Source organism: Cynoglossus semilaevis, chromosome W (assembly GCF_000523025.1).
Source record: "Cynoglossus semilaevis isolate Cse_v1.0 chromosome W, Cse_v1.0, whole genome shotgun sequence".
Lineage (NCBI taxonomy): Eukaryota > Metazoa > Chordata > Actinopteri > Pleuronectiformes > Cynoglossidae > Cynoglossus > Cynoglossus semilaevis.
Window position 1 is genome coordinate 5,779,798 of NC_024327.1, and position 8,645 is coordinate 5,788,442.

The window sequence follows — 8,645 nt, forward strand, 5'->3', positions numbered from 1 at the left end:
AGGACATTTTAATTTGTTCACTGGACTCTGAACGTAGATTCAGGATAGTGTGTGAAAGAGCGGATACAAAGATGTTATCATGATTCAACTTTACACTGGTTTCAACAAAACCTGTCAATGAATAGAATCAAAGCCTCTGCAACGACGCAGTGATGTCTCACCAGTCTGTCAGCAAGGAATATGTGTGTCCAAGTGTGAATGCCACAATTAGACCTGGAGATGTGTTGACAAGAAGTCTGTACTGTGGTGCATGAGGAAACCAAAACTTCAGGAATAACAGCTGAGGCACCAACCATCTCACCTCTGTGATGGCTGTGATGCTCACAGGATTCTCCCTGCCTTTGTAGGATTTAGCGTACTGTTTGAAGACAGCCTGACTGACTGGGGATTAATTATTTTGGATGATTAATCAGACTTACCGGTCCATAGTTTAGTCTGAGTCATCAAAATTAAATATGATTTTCCTTGTTGCTAAGTCCTCACTATCTATGTTCAACCAATATGGTATTTCTTGGTACAAACCATGCAGTATCACTGCAGGTAAATGATCAGAATTTGATCATTTACAAAAAATGTGCAGCAAAAATATATCGTACTGTGCAAATGTTTTAGGCAGGTTGATACATCTGTGTCGCCCAGCTGTCAGCAAGAGGGAAAAGTATAGTAGAAGGATAATTTAGAAGAACCGAATAATGGTTTTAATTTCTGAATTATTCTACAAAAAGCTCAAATTACCCAAGAAGTAGACAAAGATATATACATATATATACAAAATTGAAAGATGAGTACAGTATATTCATGAGCCTGACTAAGACCAAATGATTTCCTTGAAACAAAATTACACGTTACCCCAATTGAAAATTTAGAAAAAGGAATTGGAAAATACTCAGTCAGACCTTATGGTCATAAAAATTTACTATAATGTATTCCCTATAGCTATAGCCATCCATCCATCCATCCATCCATCCATTTTCATCCGCTTATCCGTTACTGGGTCGCGGGGGCAGCAGTCGCCACCCAAATCACATTGCACCGTACCAAACCTTCCTGCGGGTGGTGAGTCCACTGGAAGGTACCAACCGCCCTAACCGGGATTCGAACTTGCCCAGGAGGTGAACCCTGGGGTTCCACACCAATGACAGAGACATTGCCTCTGGGCCAAAGCGCCACTAGCTATAGCCAAAACAATAATAAAAATTCAGCCATTTTTCCCACTGTTGAAATAAGCAATTTGGAAAAATGCAAATAATAATGACAGGATTTTTGTCAGCAGCCCAAAATAAAACCTCACATCCATCCATCTATCCATCTTCGTCCGCTTTACTGTTACTGGGTCGCGGGGGCAGCAGTCTCTATGACCGCCACCCAAATCACATTGCACCGTACCAAGCCCCCTGAACCTTCCTGTGGGTGGTGAGTCCACTGGAAGGTACCAACCGCTCTAACCGGGATTCGATCTTGCCCAGGAGGTGAACCATGGGGTTCCACACCAATTGCCTCTAGGCCAAAGCGCCATGAAAACCTCACATTAAAAAATGTAAATGTACCTTAAACCACACCCACCTGACCTGAAGGTGGGGCTTAAACAAACAGCCCTTTACAAACAGTGTTAAAGCAGAGTGTGTTGTGGTCCAGGAGCAGTGTGATGGTAGCGTGGCTGGTGCTGACTGTAGTAGAAATGAGGCAGATTAAATTTGAAGGAGCATTAGTCGGGGGCAGACAGATGAAGTGAGATTTCAGGTGACAGCAGCTCCTCCCTGCTCCATGTCAGAGGAGCTGAGCTTTCATCACGTTTTTTTTCTGAGCTCCTAGTCATGTAGGTCAAAGGCGCCTCCTACCAGACTTGCTTATGCTGGACAGTGCTTGAACTCACACACACACACACCTTACAGTATATGGTCTTTTCATATGGACGAATGCTAACGTTTGCTGTTCCGGCACCACTCCATCCTCCTTCCGGCTGTCTGAGTCGGTGGGTGGGGTTCCAGTAATAATGTTGAGGCCAGACTAGACTGCAGTGACTAGGGCCATTGATTGTGGCGATTTGATTTATTGATCAGTCCCCCACTCTCAAATGTGGCATCTTAGATGCAGGGGCTAATCTGAGGTAGCTGTGGACAAACCTGTGCCTCACAGAGAAAGAGGAGGTGGTAAGGAAACATATGAAAGGAAACTAGGAAACTGGGGGTTGTGAGGCAGCACAGTCACCAGGCAGAACAGAGTGGATCTATAAATTGATGGAATTCAAAGCCTCCAGCATCGATTACCATTATAACAAACAGCAGCACACAGAATGTCTGACAAAGATTCTGTGCTCTCAGCAGGAATTCTGCTGATGCCGTCACACTTTCAGACATCTGCCTATGATTGCAATTAGATGGGATACAAAAAGAAAAATAATACCCCATCTGCATTTTTCCCCTTTCTCTCATTCAAGACTCATTCAAGATACTGTAGATTGCACAGGCTAACAGGAATTCCTAAAGTATTGTCACACTTTTCCTAGAAATATCACATATTGCTCTAACAACCTCTGGAATATTACACTATTAACCACATATTTGAGTCTGATCCACTTTTTCAAACCATCCTGGGATTGGCACAATTGATTCTGATTTATTCACAGCTAGCTTGTGAATAATCAGATATAATATATATTTTACATAGCGAAATATATAAACACCTAGTTTCCACCCAGTGTCTAGATCCAGACACTTTCTAGGATATGTTAAAAAAAAGTAGTAAATTTAATACCAAAGAATCAGATTTTAAACTGAGCCAGAATTTGATCTAAAGAATTAAACACAAAATTCATCACAGCCCACTGCCTGTTGAGTTCTGAAGGTAGGATGTTTTGTTTGTGTTCTGTCTCCCTACCAAATCTGCCACTCCTATGACTAGTGGTTTTCCCAGGGCTGTCTTTTGAGGTCAATGCCACACCATTGAGGGACTAATAGAACTTTGGCAAAGTTTTACGAGCTTTAGTGCATGTTAATGCCCCACACTGTATTTAGACTAAATAAAAAAGAATGTCCTTGACTCCTTAATGTGCTGTTTCTTCTTATATCACCCATGTACTTTTGAATGGCAATGAGAAAAAAACTGGAAATGTTTACTTCCTCTTGACCTGTTTGAATTAATTATTGCTGGTAAAATGATTAAAACAAGTAAAATGATTACTGGGCAAACCCGTCATCAAACAGCCAAACAAAGTCCAGTCAAGTTCACAGCTGAGGCCAAAGTCTCACAGTGTAATGTTTAGGTGCTGCATCATAGCATGTAGCTTTGCATTTTTTAACATATAACCCAGACTGTCTTAAGCCTCTTCATGACTTGTCAGTCCAGGGACTTGAACCAGAGACCCTTCAATTAACCCGACACTCTGCCAACATCTCTGGAGGCCCCTGTTGCTCAGGTTTTAACCCATCTATTTTATTTTATTTTTCTTCGTGTGATGATTTATTAAATTGCCTTAAAGCGAGAGTGAGGGTTAATTAAACCACAGTCAATTTAATTTTCCTGCCGTCATATATAAATTCACAGCGGTAATTGAATCCTCCGCCCTTTTTCCCTACTTTTATAATAATCCATCCCAGCCGTTATGAAAAGGAGATTTTTATCGAATGCTGAGTCTAACGGATGCAGCTCTCATGCATTGGAAATCAGTGTGGGATCAATACATCAATTGTTGCCTAGATTGAACAGAAGCAGAACATGGATCTGACCTGTGGTAATTACAGCAGCAGCGGAGACATTTGCAGGTTTGAATCGGCTTAAAAAACAGCCTTTTAGTTCAGGAGGAAGCTCTTATAGTGTTTGTAATGTAGTGTTTGTCAGGTCTTTAGACCTCCTCTCTCTCCCCTCCTGTTGCCCTCACTCCCTCTCTGGCTGCTCTATAGCTGTTGCAAGTGTATCGATTATTTCAAATACTGATTATCTAAAAGGCCTTCTGCTCCTGTAGGCATTGGATTTATTTTGGCTTAATTATTTATGGGCCAGGGCTAGCTATAAGTATTACTGCCGTGAGATCATGAAGGATTACATTGTTAATATTCAGCAGTGTATTTTTATTTATGTACACTCCGAGCTTTACTGGACCAGGGTTGGCAGACCGGCTTTCCCTAAAGTGCCTCCACTTTCCTCACTGTTTGATTCCCTATTTTGTGTGTGTGTTCACAGAAGGAGCTAAATTCTTTAGCATCTAAGCTGGCTGGTCGACAAGAAGAGAGTGAACATTCCCACAAGCACCTGGTGGAGCTGAGCAGGGAGTTCAAGAGAAATGTCCCTGAGGTGAGTCTGGCAGAGCTCCACTCCTCATCCACAAATACACAAAATACACACACGGGCATTTGTCGTTTGCCTCATCTTCACCTCCTCAGTTACTGCACCACCACATTGCTGCCCTTTATTTATTTGTTCTTTATTTATTTCATTCGTACAGGACAAACACTGAGACAAATGGGTGTTTTTACTCAAAACAGCAGGATTGAACATAATGTGGGTTAATTTCACAAACTAATCTAAACCAGTTTTGCTACCCTGATCCTTTTTTAGTTTTTAGTAATAAAATAATATTTAAATGGCAGGCCTTGGTGTATATATGTATTATGTATTAGCCTCTGTAGTGGTGGGGTTAGAGTCCAGGCTCTTTTTTTTTACTTTCCACAGCTTCTCTGCTAACATATTAGCTTTAGAACTGAGGCACTAGCTAAAAAAAGTTGATTATTTATCTTAAGTTCTGCTCAACACTTTCGACCAGGACGTGAAGTCACGACCGTTGGTGATGTGGCAGGTCAAACATGCATCACGCTGTTCATTTTTGTATCTCACTGCTACAATTCGAAGGTGAATGGGTTTAAAGCCTGAAGAGTTTTCAACTCTACCACACACCAACAACGGTCTCTGTTTAAATAAAAGAGTTTTCACTTCTGTTTGCTGTGACTACGCTGGCTGATCATCCCAGTCTGTGTATGTGGTGTGGTGCTGTAATCCTGTCAGTATAATACAGGCATTTAGGGCAGGATCAGGCTGTCACCACCGGTTCACCTGAGGCTGTGAAAGCTCACACCAGTCTGAATCTCCCAGCTCTGACACAAACTGCTGGAAAGCCCTACGTTTCAAACATGCCCACTCAAACCACTTAGGTTAAACCTCTAATACCCACAGCCCATGACATCATGCCTAACACTTACACACACACACAGGTATGTTGAGAGCAGATATAATCCATTTAAATTTTCTATTTCCTTCCTCTGTCCTGGTGCTGTTTGTGTCTCACTGGTGGACCTGGTGGACTGGTGGTTCTTGAGCAGTCGGAACATCTGTGAAATTTCAAAAACACTGAGGCTGAGTTTGCTTTTTTGTGTGTTTGTAGGAAGTCCGGGAGATGGTGGCACCTGTGCTTAAGAGTTTCCAAGTTCAGGTGAGTCACAGATTTTTTGTACCTACCAAGACTCTGTTCCAGCCATTAAACCAAGGTCATAAATCACATTTGTGGGCCGGGTTATGGTCTGCAAAGCAGAGGCTTATGGAAATTATATCACAAATATGTTTCCAGCTTCACTCTCGCCTCCAAACACCCGCTCAGCGTGAACCTGAAAGGCACCATCATTGGTAAACATGAGAACACTCTATAATTGACTATGCCCGAGCAACTATGTTCTCTGGAAGGGAGCTATCATGTTCGCTGCTGCACTCTGTGCTGTTCTGTGCTTGATTTGTGTGCTAATTCAATTACTCCTGCTGTAAAGTCACAAATATCAGAGGCACCCTTCTGTATCTTTATTGTGCAAACAGGAGCCTATAGGATGAATTTAAGCACCATTAATGTCTGACAACAGGGAGACTTGTGATGTTTCACAGTAGACAAAATAGATGGCGGATAATGAGTGATGATTTTTTTTCTCTTGTTAGCTACAGGCCTCTTTGGGTACCACTTGGTCTGTGTTGTGTAACATCCTCGGGATTATGTGCTGTATAATAGAAGACATCATTTTCCCCAAAAATGATGCTTTAAGGAATGTAACATGACATGCTAGAGCACGTGTCAAACTCAAGGCCTGTGTGCCAAATGCGGCCCACCCAGTCATTTTGTGTGACCATGCTGAGTTTCTTAACCTGAAAGATTTTCTTTAAAAAGTTTATTTTTTAATCACACAGAGCAAATGTACAATATTTGTAACTAAATAATAATCAAATGCAGCAACATGTATTAATACATTTTGGAGTAATTACATCAGAGGTGTCCCACGACCCGGTAACGGATAAGCGGCTGAAAATGGATGGATCAGAGGTGTTACATCTCGACAAGATGGCGCTAATGTTGACGGCAGCAGCCTTCTGGTCGCTCTGCAGCACCACTTTCGCTTTACTTTTCCTACTTTTTCCTGACTCCTTTCACGGAGTACTACTATTAAATGTATACGATGGATACTGGTAATCTTAAAACGGCAACTGAAGCCGGTTCTCCCGTCTATTCAAGGGACGAGCTGCTGGCTCTGAGGACAACTAACCACAGAATACAGCATAACATACCGACAGAGATAAAGAGGAGGTACTGAGGATGCAGAGCCGGGGCTAAAATAAAGGTTTAACGGATTAACGGAGGCGTTTCAAACTATCGATTCCCTCCATCATTATGGGCAACGTAAACTTTCCGCGCTGTACAACTAGCGGATATACCGGGAGTGCAGCCTGTTCATCTTCACGGAGACTTAGCTTACTGACAGCGTAACCAATGTTAATGTGGACCTGCAAGGATTTACGGCAGTGAGAGCCGACAGAGACACAAAGGCATGCGGGAAGAGCAAAGGTAGGGGACTCATCATATACGTTAATAACCATTGGTGAAACCCTGGACATGTCTCCGTAAAGAAAGTTTTATGTTACCCGGACTTGAAGCCGTTAGCCTCTAGCCATACTATTTGCCGAAGGAGTTTAGTCACGTGATCTCTGTGTTTACATCCCTCTGAGAGCTGTCTGAGCCAATGCCTGTAAGAAAATTCACACTGTCACAGCAGCGCTGTGGACACTACACCCTGATGCTTTCAACCTGATTTCTGGTGATTTTAATCATGTCACTCTGGACTCTACACTGGCTGATTTTCATCAGGTGGTGCATTGTCCCACAAGTTACATTTGTCACTGTTTATATTTACCATTAGTTTATATTTAGCACAATTTCTGTTCTGCACTACCTATATACATATGTATCCAGACATACTTCAAGTAATTACTCATGGCCTACAAGTCTAAGTCTAAGGAGTAACAGAACTGTATGTTAATGTGAAAGAGGCATACAGAGTCACCACCCTTCCCACTCTGGGCAAGTCTGACCATAACCTGGTTTATGTCCAGCCACAGTACACCCCTTTAGTCCAAAGGCAGCCATTTGTGAAACGCTACATCAGGAGATAGACTCCTGAAGCTTATGATGAACTGAGAGGCTGCCTTGACACCACAGACTGGGATGTACTACTGAGTCCAGATGATGAGGACATAGAGGGAGCTACCCACCGCCTGATGGATTATCTCAATTTCTGTTTGGATGTGGTTGCCCCTGCAAAGACTGTACAGTGTTACCCTAATAACAAACCATGGGTAACACAGGAAGTCAAAGCTGTCCTCAACAGGAAGAAGGAAGCCTTCAGGAGTAACAACTGGGAGGAGATGAGAACAGCACAGAGGTGAAACACTGCCTGAAGGACGCTAAGGACACCTACAGGAGGAAAGTGGAGCAGAAACTGCAACAGAACAACATTAGGGAGGTCAGGGATGGTGTGAGAACACCATTCTTCAATCGGTTCAATCACTTCACCCCCCCCCCCCCCCGTAACTTTGATTGATGGAGCAAATCCAACCACCTGCAGCTCAACACCTCCAAGACCAAGAAGCTGGTCATAGACTTTGGGAAATCCAAACAAAAACTCCAATCAGTTCTTATCGAGCGTCAGGAGGTGGAGGTCGTGGAGACCTATAAATACCTTGGGCTGTGGTTGGACAACAACCTGGACTGGGCACACAACAGTAGGCAGCTGTACAATAAGGCCCAGAGTAGACTATACTTCCTGCGGAGGCTCAGGTCTTTCAACATCTGCAGGAAGCTCCTGAAAATGTTTTACCAGTCTGTAGTTAGTTACAGCCAGTGTTATTTCGTACACTGTGGTGTGCTGGGACAGCAGCACATCAAAGAAGGACTTATACAGATTGGAGAATCTGCTAGCTCTGTGGTGGGCATCAAACTGGACCCTCTGGTGACAGTGGCAGAGAAGAGAACACTTTGCAAACTGCTCGCCATCTTGGACACTGCCACTCCTCTGCACACTGTCATCAGCAATCAGAGGAGTCTGTTCAGTGACAGGCTCCTCCTTTGAAGAGCAGAACCAATAGACTTAAAAACTCCTTTGTCCACCAGGCAATTAAACTGCTTAACTCTTCACTGAGAAACCAGCCACTAGGGTACACGAATCAGTGTTTTATAGTGCTGGTTCCAAGCCCGGATAAATGGTGAGGGTTGCGTCAGGAAGGGCATCCGGCGTAAAACTTTTAGCCAAATCAAATATGCAAATCACTAAAACGATTTCCATACCGGATCGGTCGAGGCCCGGGTTAACAACGACCGCCAACAGTGCTGTTGACCTACAGGG